The sequence below is a fragment of the Condylura cristata genome, unplaced genomic scaffold (assembly GCF_000260355.1).
Source record: "Condylura cristata isolate star-nosed mole 26May11 unplaced genomic scaffold, ConCri1.0 scaffold00008, whole genome shotgun sequence".
Classification (NCBI taxonomy): domain Eukaryota; kingdom Metazoa; phylum Chordata; class Mammalia; order Eulipotyphla; family Talpidae; genus Condylura; species Condylura cristata.
Genome location: NW_004567109.1, coordinates 43860071 through 43882012, shown reverse-complemented (window position 1 = coordinate 43882012; position 21942 = coordinate 43860071).

Genomic DNA, 21942 nt, shown 5'->3' with positions numbered 1-21942 from the left:
AACTGAAGGACATGTGGCACTTGAACAGTGCGAAGATGGAGAGAAGAGACAGAAGAGGACTTGAACAGGCATATTGAACAAAATGTGAAGAAGGGTTTGTTTGCTTGTCAGAATAGAACCTGGATGAGAACTTGGAAGACATGAATGAGACATAAGGAGTCAGGATATATGCAGATTGGGAAGAGATGTGCGTGAGAGGCCTGTGAGGGGGCTGCCCCTGACAGCTGTTACCTTGATCCGTGCTTCAGTGTTGTTCCTTTCATCTCAAACTTGCCTGATCTTTTCTGTCCCTTCCCTGTGGCTCCTTGCCAGAAGATGCCTGAGAATTGTGGCAAGTTTCACACCTCAGTGACCCTGCTTTGGGCCAACCCTGCCGGGCATTTACTCACAAGGGTAACTTTGTGTGCTTTATTAGGAAACTATGCTCCTTTCTTCTCTTATCTCTATGTACACTATCCAATTAAAGGTCTTTGACCCTAAGCAAATGCTTGCTTTTTATGTGATGGGTGGCAGAGTCCATGTTAGGGAAGATTCCCTAGAGTATCCCTTAGTCTACCTGCTAACAGGTACACACACAATAAAATCTCATTCCTGTGAAAATTGGTCCAGGACCAGAGATGTGAATGTTAACACAAAAGAAAATTCCAAATATCTTGGCAACATAGGAAGAGAATAGGGTCAGAGCAGAGACATTATTCTCATTCACTTTTCCTAATGGTTTAAAAGGGCTAGAAATTAAAATGAGAACCATACTGACCATAAACTAGATCATGATAAAACTATCAAAAAATTTTTAAAGAAAATGGTATTATGTAGTATAGCTTATGAAAAGTGCAACTGTGCCCTTTATTCTATATAATGTACAGTTTTAGCTGTGTTCTTTTTCAATTTAGAGGAATTTGGCACACTAAGTGAAATTGCTTGAAGAAATGGCACCCCCTCTCATATAGGTAATTATTTCATCTATAGTGAATCAGGGGGCTGTCCAAGTTTGGTTTCTGTGGACTGTCAGCTTGATATTTGTGGATTTGTGGGCATTATCTTTGTGTATGTGTGTGTATGTGTGCACATATGCATGTGAATGACTGTCCAAACTGACCTTATTTTCAACTCTCAACTATCTTTCTCTTGAGTATTGCTTGACCTTCTTAGAAGACTGCTGGCATAAGTGTCTCGGTAATTAATCTTATGCAGAATATCATCAGTGATGCTGAACAGAATAATGATCTCAATATGCACAAATGTATAATATTAACATATAGCTTGAGGGTATTTTTCTTTAATTGTCTTTCTTTAACAGAAGTACAATTTGTTTCAAGACTGCTTCAATTGATCTTGCAGTGATTCAAAAATTTTAAATGCAGGATGAAATCCATTTGAAGATTGAAAAATGAAAAATGATTTTGGGATAATGATAACAATCTTGCAAATTACCCCTCCTCCATTTATACTTTTAAATCTCTGGCTAGTATTTTATTTATTTATTTATTTAAAGATTTACTTATTTATACATATAGAACTTGGGTACAGGCCAGAGTTGTGGGAGTGGTGAGAGGATTCACCAGAGACAGAGTAGGGAGCAGAACAGGCAGACTGATGAAGTACACAACTGAGTGGAACAGTGGGCGGGTCAGGAGAGGTCTACTATGCCACATGGATTACCTCGGGGCAGGGCTCAAACTCATGCAGAAGTGGCTTTAGCTTTTGAGTGCTGTGCTTTAACCCACTGTGCCATGAAGGAGGGACCCATATTTTATTTTTTTACCTATATAAAACTGTACCACTGACTCTTCAAACTTAAATGTGCATATATTATCACCTAATGATCTTAATAAAATGCAAAATCTGTTAAAGTGGGTCTGGGAGAAGCCTATCATTCTGCATTTCTCACAAGTTCCCAGGTCACACAAGGACTGATTGATAGTCTGTAGGTCACACTTTGTAGTCTACAAAGTGAAATGATACTTTTGACATAATTTAGTGAACTGTGCGATCCTATCCAACTGTTATCTAGTGATTAAATTTGTTCAGGTATTTAACTGAATCATTAAAACTGCTTTAGTAACTAAAAATATTTTTAAGAGAATCTGAGACAAAGAAATACTTAAAAATAGCGGTCCAATAAAGAAAGTATAGAACCTAAATATTCAATACTAGTTTTGTTATATAATTAAGAAGGCTATCTTTTCTGCAAATATGTTCACATGTTAAAGCAGTGCTATTTACTTAACATGATTTTACAGTTTTTACCAGTAGATGGCAGTACATATTCAATCTTTTGGGAAGAGAGTTTGTAGAGTACTTCCTAAACATAAGGAAGTCTTCCTGCAAGTGCTCCACAACCTCCAAGATAAAATCTAATATCCTCATTTGTAAAATCACCTTTTTTTGGGCATGGGTTCTAAATATTTGCCTCTGTCCAACCTGAATGTTAATTGGTAATAAGCCTTACCATTTCAGGGAATCAGAAAACCACACCCATGCCAGTGATGAAAAAAGAAAGGAGTCTAGGATGAAGTTTACATTTGTATGTGGGTGTGTGGTGATGAGAAGTAATTCTCTTTTAAAAGAACAAATCGTGAAATATGAAGAGAATTTTTAAAAAGAATATTTCATGCTACATGGTGGGAAGTGAGGAGGAAGAACTGTTGTCACAGAGGGAGGGGAAACATTAGAATAAACCTTAAAACTGAAGTAAACAAGGCTTAAATCTGGTTAAGTAGGATGAAAGGGTGAGAATGGAGTCAAATCAATAGTAGTTGACCACTAAACCAGCCTATCTTTACAGGGGGCTATTGAGGAGGAATTTTATGTCTTAGGGTGAGGGTCAAAGTTCAGAGCCTGGGGGAAAGAGATGGTTTAACTAAACTTTGATTAAAAGCCATTTATCTAATTGATCAGTGGGGGGCAAGAAGCTCAGTAAATCATTAGCAAAACAAAGAATAGGAGGTATTTTGCCTGGCTTTGTCCTACCTAAAAAAGGGGAGTATACATGATTCTGAACATGAGAAATACTGCTTTTCTGTCTTGTCTTTGCCTATTATACAAAAGGATCTTTTAAAAATAGCAACAGCAAGTCATGGTCAATCTCTCCTACCTCTCCCACTGTTTCCTTCAGCACTGTATTTCAGCTGATCTGCCTGTTTTGTTTTTCACTTTGTCTGTCGTGAATCCTCACACACCCATGCCACTGGCCTGACCCCAGTTCTTGTATGCATAAATAAATTTAACATTTATTTTATCTTATCTGAACTTTCTACTGTATCTTTTCTGAAATGAAGAGGTGCCAGGACTTCCTAGTATAAAGAAAATAAGGCTAGAAAAAAGTTATACCCAACAAACATAAGTTTCTGTAAGTCTTGACCAACTCGCATTTCTAGGATTATAGTAGAATTGCAATTCATGATCTCCTTGTTAGTGTATGGGAGTATGTTACTAGTTTTGGTCATTGGAGAGAATCAGTTGTAGGCTAGAGTGCAGGGGTTGTAGAATTCAGAAGAGACAGAGAGGAGACCAGAAAAAGTGGATTTATTGAGAAACACTGCTAGGAGCAGCAATGGGCAAGACCCGTGAGGTGAGCTGTTTATACTCCAGGCATCCCTGACTAGTTAGGCTGTGTCTTGGATGTGTCCTGACTGGTGGTCTGAAATAGTGGAGGGTCATCAGCTGTTCCTATCATCAGTTTAATGCCCAGTTTCCCAGGGCAGTTCCACTCAAGCTTCCCGAACTTGCCTGTGGAGCAAGTTCTTCATCCCTTTAACCATTCAACCATTCAAACTTGCCTGCTGGACAAGGAGTAGGGGCTTGGGTTTTTAATTTTAGCAATGATACCATAACAGTTTTATTCACTAAGTTGTGAATGAAAGCAACCTGTGCTACTTCAAGGCCACAGCTGTTTTTGCTACAGAATGCTTTTATCCTCTGGCACAGAGCAAGAAGTATTCCGTGCTTACTGCTTTAACTTGAGTGAAGATGTTGATTCCCTGCCCACCCTATCTCCCCCATCTCCCCCAAGGCACAGTAAACCTGTAACAGGAACAATACACATTTGTTGTTTTGAGCCTTTGGAATTTTGAAATTATTATTGTAACATAATCTACCTATCCTGTCTGAACTAATGGCATTTCTGACATTAATGGTGAAATCTCAGATTTCAAGCCTGCAATTTGCAAATAAACTGTCACTTGAAGACTAAATCAGATCATGATTTTGGAAAGTACTAGATTAACAGTTCAGAAAGTCTGGGTCTACTGTGCTACTAAGCTGAATAAATTTAGAAAATTATTCCATTTCTAATCCATTCATTAAATATTGAGTACCTACTATGACTAGGTACCAGAAGCAAATAATAAAACTTACTTCTTTTCCTCACAGGGGTACACAGTCTATGTGGGACAGACAGATGTAAACAAATACAGAAATGTGAAAGTTCTACAGTGGAGTAAGTGCAAGTTATTATATGAAGACCATGGAATTTGCAGGATAGCTTTATAGAAGAGTAATAGCAGAGAAGACATTTCAACTTGAATCCTTCCATTAGAAGTGATTTTTTTTTTGTTTTGCAGAAGAAATAATATGTGAAAAGGTATGAACATACTTTAAATAAAAAGGCAACCCCTTTACAACTACATGTCCGCTGTTCCCCTCAGCAGTGTACTTCAGTCGGTCTGTTGCCCACTCTGTCTATGGTGAATTCTTGCACCCCCATGCCTCTGGCCTGTACCCCAGTTCTTGTATATATATCACCTACATGTACAACTATTGGGGTTTTTAATTATGAACAGGTACATGTAGTGGATAATCCTAATAGTTGCCTGCTTTGGTCATTTCTTTTGGTCTTGCTATTTTTTGGTCCCCAGTATATGTGAACTTAATTTTTCTTCTGCTAATCTGTTCTTTATTATAGTGTGTGTCTCGGTGAAGAACAAATTAGGGTAGAGGAAAAATTAGTTTTCTTCCCCTATAGTATGTTTCAGCAATTGTCCATTCTAGAAACACAGGAACTAAGAGGCATATTGGCAACTCACACTACCGTGGAAATCTTTTAAGAAGACTCTCTATGAAGTGCCAAGGCATTTCATAGTTTTAATGATATGCTTCTCTAGGCTGCTGAATCCTAATAGTTCCTAAAGAATTAGGGTTCTAGAATTACAATGATTAGAGGGTGGTAAGAACCTCCTGGATGAGTAAATAAGGTGATTACTCACTCTGGGAAGTATTATAGAATGCAGTTCCTTCATAGAAGAAGAAGGAGAAAGGCTTTTGTGATGGAAAATAAGGCTGGGAACAAAAGTATTAACGCTTCCTTTCCTTTGGGCACTAAGACTAATTATGTAGAGGAATTGAGAACTCTGGAGTTTGAGAAGGGGTCCAGATAGAGTGAATGATGACCAGAGTTCGAATGAGTCAGTAGGGAAAAATCATATCTTATGCAGCAGCAGTAACAAAGGGGATGATTAAGGCTCAGACAAGAAACATACTTTCCCTTAAATATACTAGAAAAAGGAAGGCTAACTTTCTATGTTTATGGTATGAAGTGCCTGTCAAATATAGGTAAAAGTTAATACTTCTTGGTGCACAAAATGCAGCGTCTGTTGCCTTGTAGGCCAAAAACATGTACAAAGCAGGAAAGGGTCTGAAGCACACTAAAAAAAAGCTAATGGGCTTGTTATTAAATCCATGTAGTAGTGGAAAGCTATTGAGAATTTTAAACAAGGGAAATTGTAGTAAGGTTTTTGTTTTGTAAAACAATCTCTAGGAAATGTATTGAAGATGGATCAAAATAAAGAGTAACTGAGAACCTGCAGAACAAATAGAATTTTGTGGTTGTTTTTATAGCATCTGGTGCCGTATGTGTATGACAGAAGTTGCACAGAAATATTTGATTCCTGAAAGAATGGAAGCAATGATGAGGACCTGAACTACATCAGTTGCTGTGAGTTAATAAGATGTATATAATAAAAAATAATAGCACTTGAATTATTGGATATGGGATAAAAAGTAGAGGAAAGTATAAGATGACCCAGATTCTTGGTTTGGATAAATTCTGATGTCTTTAACTAAAAAATGAAAATCACAAGGAAAAGAATTGGTTTGATTGGAGATTAGCTTCATCTAATTGGAGTTTGACTTACTTATTTTTTAAATGAAAAAGACAAACCAGGAAGTCTAAGTTACCAAGTATAGCTAACAACTTATAATTTAATGCTCCAAGATATTTGTAAAAGAAAATAAACTACTGTGAAATAAGACATTATTATGGATAGAAATGTTGACTCCCAAAAGTGCAGTATTATAACAAGGATCCAAGTGGTACTGAATGAAGAAAAATGATCCCTTGTTGATCCTTGCTTGACCTTTTCTCTTTTTTAAACTTAATCTAATGTATTGCCCATTGCTTGTTTATTTTCAAAGAGTATTATACACCTTACATTTCTGCTTAGCTTCTGAATAACACTGGTCTTATCCATTAATCATTTTGTTTTGCCTCATAATGTTTCTCCTTATACTTTTAAAAATTCATTAAGTAGACACTGGTATTTTTTTTTTTTAAGATTTATTTATTTATTCATACAGAACTGGGTACAGGCCAGAGATGTGGATGGTGAGAGGATTCACCAGGGACAGAGTGGGAAGCAGAACAGGCAGATCTCTGAAGTACACTGCTGAGGGGAGCAGCGGGCGGGTCAGGAGAGGTCTGCCTCGCCATGTGGAGCTCCTCCGGGGCAGGCGGGGATTGAACTCATGCGGAAGTGGCTTAAGCTTCTCAGTGCAGTGCTTTAACCCGCTGCGCCACCAGGGAGGGCCAGACACTGGTATTTTTACTGATTTATTTTTGTCTATCTACTTTTCACTAGTTTTGAAATCTTTACCTACTCTTGAGTGGTAGAAATTCTGCTTCACTTGGAATCATCCGAATATGCAGTGATTCTGATTTTAAATATATTCTTGAACTCACTTATGAAAGTTAAATATATCACTACCATAACAAAAATTTGAACATAAAATAATAATAGTAGTAATAATTATCTTTACACTAAGTACCAGTGTAAAACCAGTAGAAATATGTTTAATAAGAAATATATGTGTTATTTTACTAAAAGGCATTAAGGAATGCTTGAGTAAATGAAGCAATATACCATATTTCTGGATGAGCAATCTGAATAGTGCTAAAATGTCATTTTGTCTAAGCTTATATTGTAAATTTAATGTAATGAAATCAGGTTCCAATTAGAATTACTTTTATCTCAACAAAATTCTCTTTTAAAATTCTTGCAAAATGATGCTCAGAAAAAGTTAAAAAAAAGGAAAAATAGAAAAAAGCAGAGCTCTTATATTCTAATATTATTACATATGTCACTGGGTAAAACTGGAAGGTGTCTTAGTGTGGAGGCTGTAGAATCAAGCCTGTGCAGTGTTCATGCACAAGTGACTTTTAAAGAGAATAATTTCAGAAAAAACCTTCTCTACTGGGCATATCTTTCATCATATTCATCATCAATATAAAATTTTAGTTTTGTGTTGGGTTAGATTTTATGTGTTAGTAATTCAAAATTGCTCTTAATAAGGTGTCTTTATTGTGGCCATTTCAAGTCATTTCCTGTGTGAAGAAAAGGTCTGATTAGTGATTTTATTTTTCAGTATGGTAAAGAATTTAGAAGCTGATAGCTAAGATTCTTTGAATCAAAGTTTAAAGGATGGTATTCCTAGCAAAATATGGTGAAACCCAGGTCCTCAAAAAAATTTTTGATAGAGGAAAAATATCATATCTGTATGCCTCTTGAGAGTTAATTGTTTTATTTTGAAATGAGTTGATAAATTATAGTTGACAGTATTCTGTGTTCACCCCCAAGGTTTCCAGAAATTATTTTAAATTCCTATAAAATTCTCTCCCCAGCCAAAATCTATCTGCCTTTCCCTTTTGCCTGGGGATAGTGTACGCTACAATGTATTTTAGAGTGTATACTTTGTCCACTTAAGTCTTTTTGAGGAATAATTATTTTGAACTACAAATAATGTGTTAATATCATCAGTAATATTTTGGGGAAGTTCAGCTCCCCAGAAGCAATTGGAGTTAAGATAAAAGTTATCAGCCAGTGAAAAGGGATAAGAGATCACAGACATTGGCTGCCTCCTTTCCTGAAAGGGGGCCTTATCAGAACAATACACACTCTGATGCCAAGATTAATGAAATTGCTAAGTCAGTTACATGACAAAAACTTTGAATTCTATCAAATCAAGAAGAGGGAGAAAAATGTAGCTATTACAGATAGACAATGCTATTTATTGTTTGATTGAGCATTGTCAGTAACTTTTATTTCATGAATGCATACTTTAGATACTTTTTTCTATAAACAATTAATTTTCTTCTTATTAAATGTGTCTATAAAATAGACATGCCTGACATCTAGAATGAGACTAAAACATAGTTTTTACTTTTTCTTTATTAAGATACATTTTATTTTATGCTAGAATTATCTGCCACATTTCAGGAGTTGTATTTATTTATTTAAAAATTATTTATTTATTTATTTAAAAAATAATTATGTGTACAAGAGCTGGGGTATAGGCCAGAGATGCAGGGGGTTAGAGGATTCACCAGAGACAGAGTGGGGAGCACAATAGGCAGGATCTACTGAATGCCTGAGGGGAGCAGTAGGCAAGACAGGATATGTCTGCAGTGCTATGAGAGCTCCCTGGCAGGGGATCAAACTCATGCTTCAGTAACTGTGGAAAGCTTCATAGTGCTGCACTTTAACCCCTTGCACCACAGGGAATGCCCCTGAAACACTCTATTTATTCCTAGATTTCTTATATAAAGGGACTTAAGTTGTTACATACATCAGCCTCTCCCAACTAAATCCCTCATCCTCATTATCACTGACCCTAAATATGACTTTTCAAACACCAACTAGGTCTACGATTTCTCTATATTCTCAGGTTCTTGGAGAACAGTAGAGAATAATAGACCAGAGGATTTTAGAACTTTCAAGTAGGTAAGAACATGAGACAATAATTACCATCATTAGTGGCAGTTTCAGAACTGGACAGTTGTGTGAATAGAGAGGCAGTATGGCAATAAAAAGTCTGTGTCTGCGAATCAAGATGTCTGGATTTTATTCCCATTTCTGTAACAGCATCAGTAAGCTAAATTGCTATATCAAGGAAACCAGTGGCTTAAGCAAGATGAAATTGTTTTTTCTCTTTTTATTTTAGGTCATTGGTGAAGAGTTAAGAGATGACCATTTGCAATTTTAACATGTTTTTCTATATCATTCACATTATTACCCTTTTCAAATGAGCAACATGTAGAAGGAAATATAATGAGAGATTGTTTAAAATTATCTTAACGTCATACACATTATTTCCACTTGTATCCTATTGACTAAAAAATCAAGTCATATAATACAGTTTTCCCATGTATACCTCCAAGAAGCATCATTTACTTTTGCATTGTGTGTGCATAATGCCTACTAGAATTGTATACAGTGTAAACCCTGGGCATGACTGCTTCTTCTGCAAGAGAGGATAACAGGACTTTGCCAATAATATCCTTTGTCCCCTGTTACTCTGATGAATATGTTTCATTATATGACAAGAGGGTGTAATTAAAGTCACTAATCAGCTGACTTTAAGATAGATAAATCATCTTAGATGAGCTGGTTGGGGCTAGCATATGTACAGGAGCAGTTAAATGTAGAAGTCTTCTCTAGTGGCAGCACAAGGTGGTGTTAAAATTTAAAGCATCACAAGGGTTCAGTGTACCATTGTCCACTTGAAGATGAAAGGCTACAGATTAAGGAAACAGAAACCTCAATTTTAAACGTAATGAGAAATGTGATTCCATCAATAATATGACTAGCAGCAGACTCTTCCTCAGAGTCTACAGGTAATAGGCCATCTTAGCCACCAACTTGATTTTGATATGTGAAACCTTTAGTCAACTGAACGTTCACCTGTGTAAAGAATTGTGAGATAATACATGAGTGTTACTTTAAGATGAAAATTTTGTATATTTTTTTATGCAAGTATTAGAAAACCAATTCAGAAAGTTGCAGTGTAGTTTGCAGCTATGACGTCAAATGCCAAGTCAAAAGTCAAAAGATTTTGTTACTAAGGAGGGAAGAATGTGTACTAGGATAATTAATGGACTCTATATAATAGTTAATATTTGCAAGATTGTGGCCTCACTCTTGCAGAAGAAATCTGTGGTTTCTTAGCTGCATTGCAATATCACAGTTACAGTAAGGATAGAGTAAGGTCATAATAATAAGGTCTGTCTTTCTAAGACTTCCCTGTGCAAAAGATCTGAGCTGTTGTCTCTCAAGTCAACATGACAAATAAAACACATCAACATTAAAAATAATAACTAAAACAAATGGATGCCTTTCCTGAGCTGAGTTAGTGTAAAATATGTACTTTTCAAAATTGAATTCAGAATTCAGGGTGATACTTATATATGGGAATAATGTTAGTAAGTGTGGCTTTTATTGTAGATATTGTAGATTGCTAGCTTATCTGGTAAGGTCACCAGATAGTGTATAGGAGGAAGGCAAAAACCGAAGAGGGTGGCAAGAATGGAAGGAGGAAGAGAAGTTGTCTTAGACTTTAATCCAGTTGTTTCTTTACAAATAGAAAGGAAATGTAAAGATGTCTTTCATGCACATAGAAGAGAAGGGTAGAGTTAGTTGCCAACAGGAAAAATGGAATTTGACTTAGTCTCATTCTTTCCACTAACTCTCTCAAGTCTAGACCACCATGTTCTTTATTATCCTAAGTATGCACACCCAGAGTTTCATTTAGAGTAACAGGGTATATAGTAAGTTTCTCATTGATTTTGATCAGATCAACATTTGGCTACAAGTCATATGATTCATTGTTTATTTTTCAGATCCAGGCAAGTCCACTCAAAAGCTGCATGCAGGTGTATGCCATCTTCCTTGGATTTCTAGCATTTTGTAACAAATGACTAAGTAATTGTGTCTAAGGCTCTGGCCTTCTCTACCACTAGCTTTTGATTTTTGCTTTTCCCTTTAAGGTCCTGTAAAATCTTAATTTCCTCCAATAAAGATTTATTTAAGAAATAAAACTCACTAAACTCTAAAAGGATACATAAAATTGAGGTCTACCATCTCTTTGATACTGTTTCAAGTAATGCAATAGAGTAAAACTAAGATTTTTTTTTTCAAATATCTTGGTCTTGACAAATTTTGAATTTTAGTTTGTTTTATCATTGTCCCTAAAAATCTGGTGAGCCAGAAATTTCTTTAAGAAAACATGGCCCATGATAGTTTTAAGCTAAACTTATTATTTAAGAATTATAGAGTCTCAGGCTTAGGAAGTTTAACTTTTTTTTATTTTTTAATGTCTCTTTTTAAACAGTCCCATGGGGCTTAGTTATAAAGTGGAGGAGATAGAAACAATTTCAAAAAATCAATTATGTTTTTAATAGAAGTGGTTACTGAATATCTTTGTAGAAACTACTGAATAGGCCTGTTGTGGGTTGAAATGTTGAAATATCCCAAAGGATATTAAAGTTTTTACTCCCAATACTTGTAAATGTGACTTTATTGGAAATTATTTTCTTTGCAGATACTAAAAATTAATATTAAGCATAGGATATGGCTTATCCAGTATGGCTAGATCCTTATAAAGAGAGGATACTTGGACCCAGAGACAAATATGCATACAGGGAAGAAGTAAAGACTTATCACAAATATCATCTATAAGCCAAACAATGCCCAAGGCCCCAGGGAAAGACTTAGAACAGTTTATTTCCTTATAATTCTTAAAAGATATTAACCCTGTTAACACGTGGGTTTTAGACTTCAAGCCTCCAAAATAAATGTCTTCTCCTGAGATAGTTTATATGGCAGCCCTGGAATCTACTGTAAGGTCCAAGTTCAACTGGTCCTTTTAGAAGACACTGTACTAGGGACTAAGGACTCTAACTTACCTTAAATAAAAGTATACATAAAAATGGAAAGAATTAATATGTTCTTGAAATAAAATATGCTTAGAATACCAATTGTCCCTAAGGTCATGAAAAAAAAAATACTAGTTTTTAGAACTATAAAAATAGATTCATCTGAAAACAAAACAAGGATCAATCATCAGGGAAATCTCTAATAAAGATTAGCCATGCAACAGGTTATCATAAACTTAAAGGCTTAAAACAACACAAATGTATAATCTCACAGTTTCTCTGTGTTAGAAGACCAGCCATGGCATATCTGGGTTTTCTATGCAGGGTGTCTTGGTTGGTTGAAATCCAGGCTTAGCTTCATTGACATCTGGGATTTCTTTCAAGCTTTTTCAGGTTGTTAATAGAACTCAGTTTCTTACAGTTGTGGCTCTGTGATCCCCATTTTCTTGCTGATTGTAGGTTGAATGTTGCTTGTCATGTGTCTTCCTTGATCTTCAAAACCGATCATAGAGAATCTTTGCTTTGAACTCCATTCTTTAAGAAGGAACCCTTCCTTTGTAGGACAATCTCTTTCTGAAGGTCAACTGCCTTATAGTGTAACCCATTTATAGGAGTGATAGTCTCTCACATTCACAGGTACCTCCCACATGGAAAGGCTGGATTCATCTTAGAATTCTGCACCCACAAAGAACTTGGTTATTAATTGAAAAACAGTTTAGAGCAGTGGAACTGCAACCATACAACAAAATATTGTGTTGGTCCAATGAAAAACTTAAGTACCTTCTGATACAGATAGACACATTCATAATTTAGGAAAAAAATCAGTGGAACACAGCATAGGGCTATGTTTATCTTTGTAAGCCCTGGAGAAAATTGGGTTTAAGATTATTTGTTTACATCTGCATATATTTGTGTAAAGAAATATTGAAGCAATATCCAAGATAATAACCAGCTTTTAGTTAGAGGTTGGAGATGAGTTAGACAATGAATGGCATAGGCAAGTATTAAATCTACTATTTACTAAAGTTAAAATTAAGATTTTAACTTTAAGATTAGAGTTTATGTAATATTTTACCTATATGCACTTTTATATATGTTCTTACTCATATTTGCTTTTGTATCTATAGTCTTCATTTCTGTGTTCTGTGTATGTAGGTCCATGCTGGGAGAATGATTGAAACACAGTCTCTATTCTAAAGTAGCAGATAGTGTGCTAGTGATCAGAGGGCAAATCCAAAATTGATTATAATTCAAATAAGGGGATGTCATCACAGAGAGATAAACAGTTTTGTTGTTTTTAAGTAGGAAAGTGATTGTACTGAGGGCCTGCATGACCTAGTTTTGTTGTCAGATATACCTTTCTGCCTGCCAGAAAGGTCGTTTTAGATCATTGTCTATTGATTCATATAACTCAAACTTCCACATTTAAAAAACTAAAAGAAGCATTACATTCCTCAAATCTCATTAGGCATCATTGGATCATTGATTTGCACCTATCGATTAGAAGGCAATGTATACAGTTTACATTAAAGAATGGTTTCTTGTGAGACATTAGTCTGTGTGAGAGGTTTTGTGGTGAATTTCCCTCTTTTTTGTTATGATTGTTACATGAGGAAAAGTTGTTCGTAAATCCTGAACAAAACACACATACCAGATAATTAGATTATCTAAACATTTTTCTACCTTAGATTATTATTAGCATAAGCTGTATTTCTTTTTTAGTTACAGTCCTTATATTCATGCTTATTGTGAGAAGTTACAAAACAAGTCCACTACATTTTTATATTGCTTGCTTTTATATTTCCCTCAAAGCTCTACTCAAATATCAGCTTCAGTGATGAGACATTTTCTAAAATAAGCCTCTCCCCTCTGTTTTAACTGTATCCTTGTCATTATTCTGTGAAACTTTTACATATATGTGCTTGCTGCCTGTCCATTAAGATTAGAACTGTGTTTGGTTTAATGGCAATAGTGTGTGTTTGTGTGTGTGTGTGTAGTGAGTAGATATAATGTATATTTATATAAAATGGGTAAATCTACCTACTACCTGAAATGAGCTATGTTTATACTCATTTTCCCTTCCTTCAAGGAAATGTGCATGAATATTAAACAAACAAAAAGCACACAAAAGTTCAGTGCATCCTCTTTGTTTTGCCACAAGCTGCTTCTTTTTGGAAGTGGCATAAATACAGTCATCAAGCCACTACATAGCAAACATCCAAGGGGAATAAGGTGACAAGCTCTCTTTATGCAATGCAGTCTAATAAATACTTATTTTTTCCCCATGATTCCCAGCACAGAGGTCCTAAAACCTTTGTTATTTACTGTTTGTGTACCCAAGAATGATTCTTGGTGGGCTCCAAGATAGTTTCAAGATGGAGTTTGGTCCTGAGAAACAACAAACACACAATTAGGTGATTAGAAAATTTAGCTCCACTTCCCAATTATTGGGATTACACAGGGAATGGAGATTGAGTTCAGTGGTAAATTATCAGTGATGGAATTGACTGTGTCCATGTACATAACCACTATTTACTATTTACTATTAACAGTAAGTTTCAGAGAATCATCCAAGTTTGTGAGCACAGTGCTGTGCAGGGAGGTGGTGTGTGGAGAGTATGGATGCTTTGTACCCATACCCCTGATACCTTGTTCTGTGCACATTCATATAGAGAATATGATGCAGGTTGATGCATCAACTAAGCCCAGGCAATCATAAGTTCCTTACTGTTGCTCCTGAACTTGGAATGAACAGTTAGTCGATTATTCCCATCTTAGCAATCATTTCAAGGATGTAACCTTGAGAGAGTAAGATATAGCTGCATATGTGAATGAACCCAGTAAGGCCTCTATGAACTTTTAAGATTCTGACTGATGGACTGAGTTCTACCCATCTTATTTGAATATTAAGAGCCCGTCTATGCTTCACCAGAATTAATACATAACTTAATGAAATTTTTAGCCTGATTCCTTTTATAGGAGACACTGAAGACTAGGGGGAAAGTTTCTTTAATTGCAGTTTCACAGAAGGTACTGAAGATAATAATCATAACAATTGCCATCAAAGAGTGCTTAACACAATCCAGGCATTTTACAGGGTAATTTACATAGCTGATCACTTTTGACTTCTGTAGTAACTCTGTGAGTAGTGGTTATTATATCACCATATAGATGAGATATCTCACTTTTCAGAGGTTCATAAAAATTGGACAATTTCTTCTAGATCAAAAGGTTGATGACAGTCAGAACTGGGATTTAGGATCATGCAATACACCAGTGATTGCCAAATGCTGGTCAGTGATAAAATTGTGAATTAAAAAAAAAACTAATTTAATTTAATTTGAGGGATTATCCTTTACTCAAAGTTGTGTCCTGTCTGCACTTTGGTCTTCCTTTTGAAGTATGAAACATGATAATAATAATGGATTTGTTTGTTTGTTTGTTTTTAAGTATCCTAACTTGAAAGGAAAAAAAGATAGACCCTATATGAATTCCCAATATAAAAAATGTAATTCAAATTTCAAGAAATTAAAGTTATTCATCCTCTTTTGTTAATGTGAATTCTTTTTATCTTATATTGACCCTCCAAAAAATAAATATTCCTTAGTAACATCTTTAATGTTTTCTACTTGTCCTGCTCACACTTGCCAAGAAAAATCCATTTGTTATGTAAATCAGCTATATGTTTGATGCATGCTCTAGAGGAGCTGAATTTTGCTGAAAAAGGAAACATAAAACAAGCATTTCATTAATTCTCAATTAAATTGTTTTGCTATACAAAAATTTGTACATAATTAATATTTGCAACTTGATGAATTTGAAGATAAATATGGTCATGAAACCACCACCACAATTTATGCCAGAAACCTATACATCATGTCCGAAAATTTCTTCCTACCCTCTTATTTTTATTATCATTATTACTGATTTCATGATAAGAACACAGCCAATCTTTAGATATGAAATATAGTACAGGGGTTATGTTATACAATAATAGGACTTATCCCATGTAACTGACATTTTGTATCCTTTTGAGTAATACCTCCCATTTGTACTCCCTTCCCTCCCACAGTCCTAGGAAATCACCATGTCACCTTTCTATGTTTGACTATTTTAGATTAGTCATAAAGTGGTAGTACATAGGATTTGTCATTCTGTGTTTGGTTTATTTTACCTACCTTAATTTACTCTGGTATATCCATGTTGTTCCAGTGGCAATTTCCTATTTTTTTAATGACCAAATAATATTCCAGTGTGTGTGTGTGTCCATTTTTTTTAATCCACTCATCTTTAGCTAGACGTTAAGGTTACTCCTGTCTTGGCTATTGTGAATAATGCTGTAGTGAAAATGGGAATCCAGATATGCATTAGAGATCCTCACATCAATTTCTTTTAAAATATACCCAGAAGTGGAATTACAGTTTCACACAGTAGTTCTATCTTAGATTTTTGATGTGTCACCATACTATTTTTCATAATGTACAGACAATTTACATCCCCACACAGTGTCTGAGTGTTCCAGTTTCTCTATACTTTTACCAACACTTGTCTTTTGTTTTATTGATAATAGTCTTCTAACAGATATGAGATGTTATCTCATTGTAGTTTTGGTTTGTACTTCTCTGAAATTTTGTGATGTTGAACACCTTTTTACCTATCTGTTCACTACTTGCATGTCTTTCAGATAAATATCTATATAGTTCCTTTGTCTGTTTTTTTAATTGAGTAATTTTTTTTGCTATTGTTTTATAGGAGTTCCTTACTGATATTAGCATTTTATTGGGTATATGGTTAACAAATTTCTCCTAGCCTGTAGGTTTCATTTTCACTTTGTTGATTGTTTCCTTTGCTGTGTATAACCTTTCTAGTTTGACAAACTCTAACCTGTATTTTTATTTTTAGTATCATATGCAAGAAAACTTTTCAAAGAAATCATTGCACATTTATTGAATTCCTTTATTAGTTCTAAAAGCTTTTTTTATTAAGTCTTTGGGGTTTTGTCATAAAAGATTATGTTTTCTGCAGCGATAATGTTGATTGCTGTAGTTTTGTAATAAATTTTGAAATTAGGAAGTCTGATGCCTCTAGCTTTGTTTTTTCATGCTCAAAATTGTTTTAACTATTAGAGATATTTTATGGTCATGTATGAGTGTAAAATTATTTTTTTTCTGTTTCTGTAAAATATGCCTTTGGGATTTTAAAAGAAATTGCATTAAATCTCTATATTCCTTTGGGTGGTATGCCCATACTAGTAACAGTTTTTTCAATCAGTGCACCCAAGATATTCTTTCATTTGTGTGTGTGTGTGTGTGTGTTTTAATATCTTTCATCAGTGTTTTATAATTTTCAGTACATGTATTTCACCTCTTCGGTTATTTAGTCCTAAGTATTTTATTCACTTTGTGGCATTGTAAGTTGGGTTATATTTTAAATTTTACTTAAGATCATTCATTGTTAGTATATATAAATATAGCTGATAATTAAACATTGAGTTTATATCTTGCAATTTCAGTGAATTGATTTATTAGTTGTAAAGCTTTTCTTGGCAGAGTCTGTGTGTGTGTCTTATGTATCATATATATGATGTATCATATATACATATATATGATACATCATATATATGTCATATATATGATGTATCATATACACATCATATATATGATATATCATATACACGTCATATATATGATATATCATATACATGTCATATATATGATATATATATAAGATAACATAAGATTATATACACACACACACACACACGACCTTTAAGATCTTTCTACACATAAAATCATATCTTCAAATGGAATCATTTTATGTTTTTTGCCTTTATATCTTTTTCTCTGGGTTGGACTTCCAGTATTACATTAAATAGAAGTGGCCAGAGTGGGCATACTTGCCTTGATCCAGATCTCAGCGAAAAAGCTTCTAATTTTTCACTGTTGGGTATGTTGGGAGAGGTCTGCTGAGCCATGTGGACCTCCTCTGGGGCAGGAATCTAACTCATGCTGAGGTGGCTTTAGCCTCCCAGTGCTGTGCTTTCAACTGCTGCACCACCGAGAGGGTGGGGTGGGGGGGGTCGTACTTTTAATATATATTTTTTAAAGATTTATTTATTTATTCATACAGAACTGGGATACAGGCCAGAGATGTGGAGGGTGAGAGGATTCACCAGGGACAGAGTGGGGAGCAGAACAGGCAGATCGACGAAGTACACTGCTGAGGGGAGCAGCGGGCGGGTCAGGAGAGGTCTGCCACGCCATGTGGTCACCTCCGGGGCAGGCGGGAATCGAACTCATGTGGAGGTGGCTTTAGCTTCTCAGTGCAGTGCTTTAACCCGCTGAGCCACCAGGGAGGGCCCAGTATTTTTAATATTTTTAAAGGTGCTGTTGAATTTAAGTAGCTCGAATTTTGCTGAGATTTCTTGCAAACAAGTTCATCAAGGATGTTGGCTGGTGATTTTGTTTTTCTTCCTGTGGTATCTTTGCCTGTACTTAGTATCAGTAATGCTGGCCCTATAAAGTGAGCTTAGAAGTATTTCCACATGTGAAAATATTTGGATGTGGGTATTATTTTTTTGTCAAGTGTTGGGTAGAATTCACTGTGATGTCATTTATTCCTGGATTTCGTTTTGTAGAAAGCTTTTTTTTTTTCCTACTGATTTATTGTCCTTATTTGTTACTGACCTTTTAAGTTTTTCCATTTCTTCTCAATATGTTGTGGTAGTTTCTGTGTTTCTATGATTTTGTCTATTTTTTTCTAGGTTTTACAAGTCATCATATAATTTATATAATTGTTCATAATAGTTCCTTGTGATCATTTTATTTTTGTGGCATTGGCTATATAATTTTTACTTTAAATATATGTTTATAAGAATCAAATAGATTCCTAATGCATTTCCTTTTCATCTCCTAAGGTGACTACTTTATAACTTCAACCCTTTCCTCAAACATCCCACATGCTCCTCCACTCTCAATCTTCAGAAATGACTGCTTCACACTTCATGATGGAAACAACTTATTCTCAGTACCATTCTTACCAATTTATCTGTGTTTGCTTTATATTCTTGCCTTCCCTTCTGTTACAAGAGATGAAGTTTCCTTTGTCTAGTCATAGGTGAACTCTTCCACATGTACTTTGGATAGCCTTGTGCCTTTTCAAGAACTCCAGTTAATTCCAAGGATTAACCCTTTTCTTTTGAATTGCCTATACCCATCTCTAACTGGAATATCACCATTATATTCAAACCTCCCATGAAGTCACCAGTTTTAGAACAACCTCCCTTTGATGTAAATTCCCACTTGAATAATATCTTTATTTTATTTATCTCTCCCAATTTTTTTTCTATAGCGAATTTGCTGAGTTATCCATTTAAGCATTTTATGATTTCTCTACTCTCATCCTTCTCTCAACTCACATTTGTCAGACTTCCCTGGCTACTACTCTAATGGAACCTTTCATTGTCTGATCTCCAATAACTAACATTTTGCCAAAGTCATTGTTTCACTTTTCTCTCTACATTTTACTAGATTTCAACATATAACATAGTAGGTGACTTCTCTCCCTGAAACATTTTCTTCTGGCTTCCATGGCACTGAATTCTGCTTAACTAATTCTGCTTCCCCTTTGTTATATTCAGTGTTGTTGCACAACCCACAAATAATAATATGCTGTAAATTTTGGTTTTTGGAACTCTTCTTTTTTAAGTATCGGGTCTTTCATTAGATAATTTTTATCAGTTTTATGTCTTTAAATTGAATCTTTGTGCTGGTGAATCCTAACTCAATTATTTCTACTTCAATCTAGACTCCTTGTTTACTGGCACAACGTTCTGTGACTTACACATATAGATACTTAAGAAGTACCTTTTTTAAAGTTTCAGGACAGGTTTTGGTCCTCTATTCCAACTTATCCTTTCATATTTCTCATTAGAGTGAAGGTCATTACTGTTCAGCAACTGGCCCCAAAACATAGGAGCCAATCTTTGCACTCTTTTTTCCTTGAAGTAAATTCTATAGCCACTTTTTTCAAAATGTTCTAAAGTTGCTCATTCTTTTCCATATCGAATCCTACCATTTAGCTTCATGTTGACTACTGAAATGGTTTTAGTGTTTCTGTTTCTTTCTTCTTAACCTGTGGCTCTGATAAGCCAGTGTATGTGTAACATGTGTAGGAACTTTGATATCATATCATATCCCATCTCATTAAAAATCTTTAATCATAACAGAATTACCTTTAGAATAAAAACCTAATTCTTAGCTTAGAAAGCCATACATCATTTGAGCCCTACTCTCTCTTAACATCTTATTTTATGAATCTTTTATTATCCAGGATTAAAAGCTAGTTATTTTCTGTGCCTGGACTCTTTCTCCAAGAGTCCTGAGTAACTTTCTTCTCCTTACTAATTAACCTTGATTTATAAACCTCCTCCTCAAAAAGAGTTTTCTGATTATACAAATTGAAATTATTCAATGTCACATTACACTTTTAAAAAAAATGATTTATTTATATATAAGAACTGGAGTGTAAGCCAGAGGTGCAAGGGGTGAGAGGATTTATCATCAAGAGCCAGGAGCAGAACAGGCAGGTCTACGACTGAAACACACTGCTGAGGGAAGTAGTAGCTGACTGGGGTTAGAACTTGTGCTTGCAGTGGCTGGTGATGCAAGCGGTACAACTTCATTTTGACCTATTTATTTATTATCCATCTTCATTATATTATAAACTGTGAGAAATATGGATCCTATTTGTACCTTGCTTTATTCACAGTATTTATACGAGGACTTGGAAAAGAGTAGGCTTTTAATAAATGCTCATTGAACAAATAAAGGAATGAGTATATTAATGGTTATATTTCATATGTGTTGTACCTAAAAAGTTGAGAATTGCTTAAAATGGATACAATAGCTTGAATAAACTAAAAGTTTAAATTATACATGTTAAAATGAATTTCATTTCTTTTAGGTAACCTGATCTAGATTAAGAAAGAATTGTATAGAAAGTCTGCTAAAGACTTTCTCTCTGCTAAGAGAGTGAATTGCAATTGTACTACTGATTACTTTTATGTAGATAAATACTTCTAATGAGCTTTTAAATAATTCTTTTGAATTATATAAATATTCTCCCTACAATCAAGTTTTTGTATTCTTTGACTTTGAGAACTTGATTTTTTTAATCCACAAAATTTTCAAGTTAAATTTCACCCTAGTTTATGACTGAATATTTACACATTTTTAATTAGTAGAGCCTGAAGCCATGTAGTGAAAAAGCAATTTTAAAATAGCATTTAAAGACTTGTCTTAGTATTTAACTTCACTTTATAGCATATTTCTTTTAAAATTTTAAATGTATTCATGAGAATGATAAACACAGATTTTAAAAGTAAATGTTAATCTATCTGGAAGTACAGCGAGTTTCTAAGATTAGGTCACATATATCCAGTACTATGGTTTGTCATTGGTATGGTATTCTTATAGTTCATAATCTGTTGATGATACTAAAAATCTTCCCTATCTCTTGAATATATCAATTAACAAAATTAGACTGTTTTCCTTGTACAAAAATGCATTGATTACTAGCTATGTTTTAGGCACTGGTTTGATACTATAAATATAATGATGAATTATAGAGCATCGTTGAGATTAAAGAATATATACTGTATTTGAGACAGCAGGATAAGTAACAGGTAATAAGTAGTATGATGAAAAGTCTAACAGGTTTCACTAAAGGTGTTATACATAAAAGGGCTTCCTTGAGCCTTAGGAGAAAAAAAGACTGGGTGGCTTGACTTATACATGGAATCCAGAAAACCAAGCAAAGGATCAGAAGAAGACCAACTGTAATAAGCTTTGAAAGCTCACTATAAATCTGAGGCATTCGTGGCGCAGCAGGTTAAAGCACAGCACTAACAGGCTTAGGCCACTTCCGTATAAGTTCGATTCCCGTCTGCCCCGGAGGTGATCCAATGGCGCAGCAGACCTCACCTGACCCGCCCGCTGCTCCCCTCAGCAGTGTAC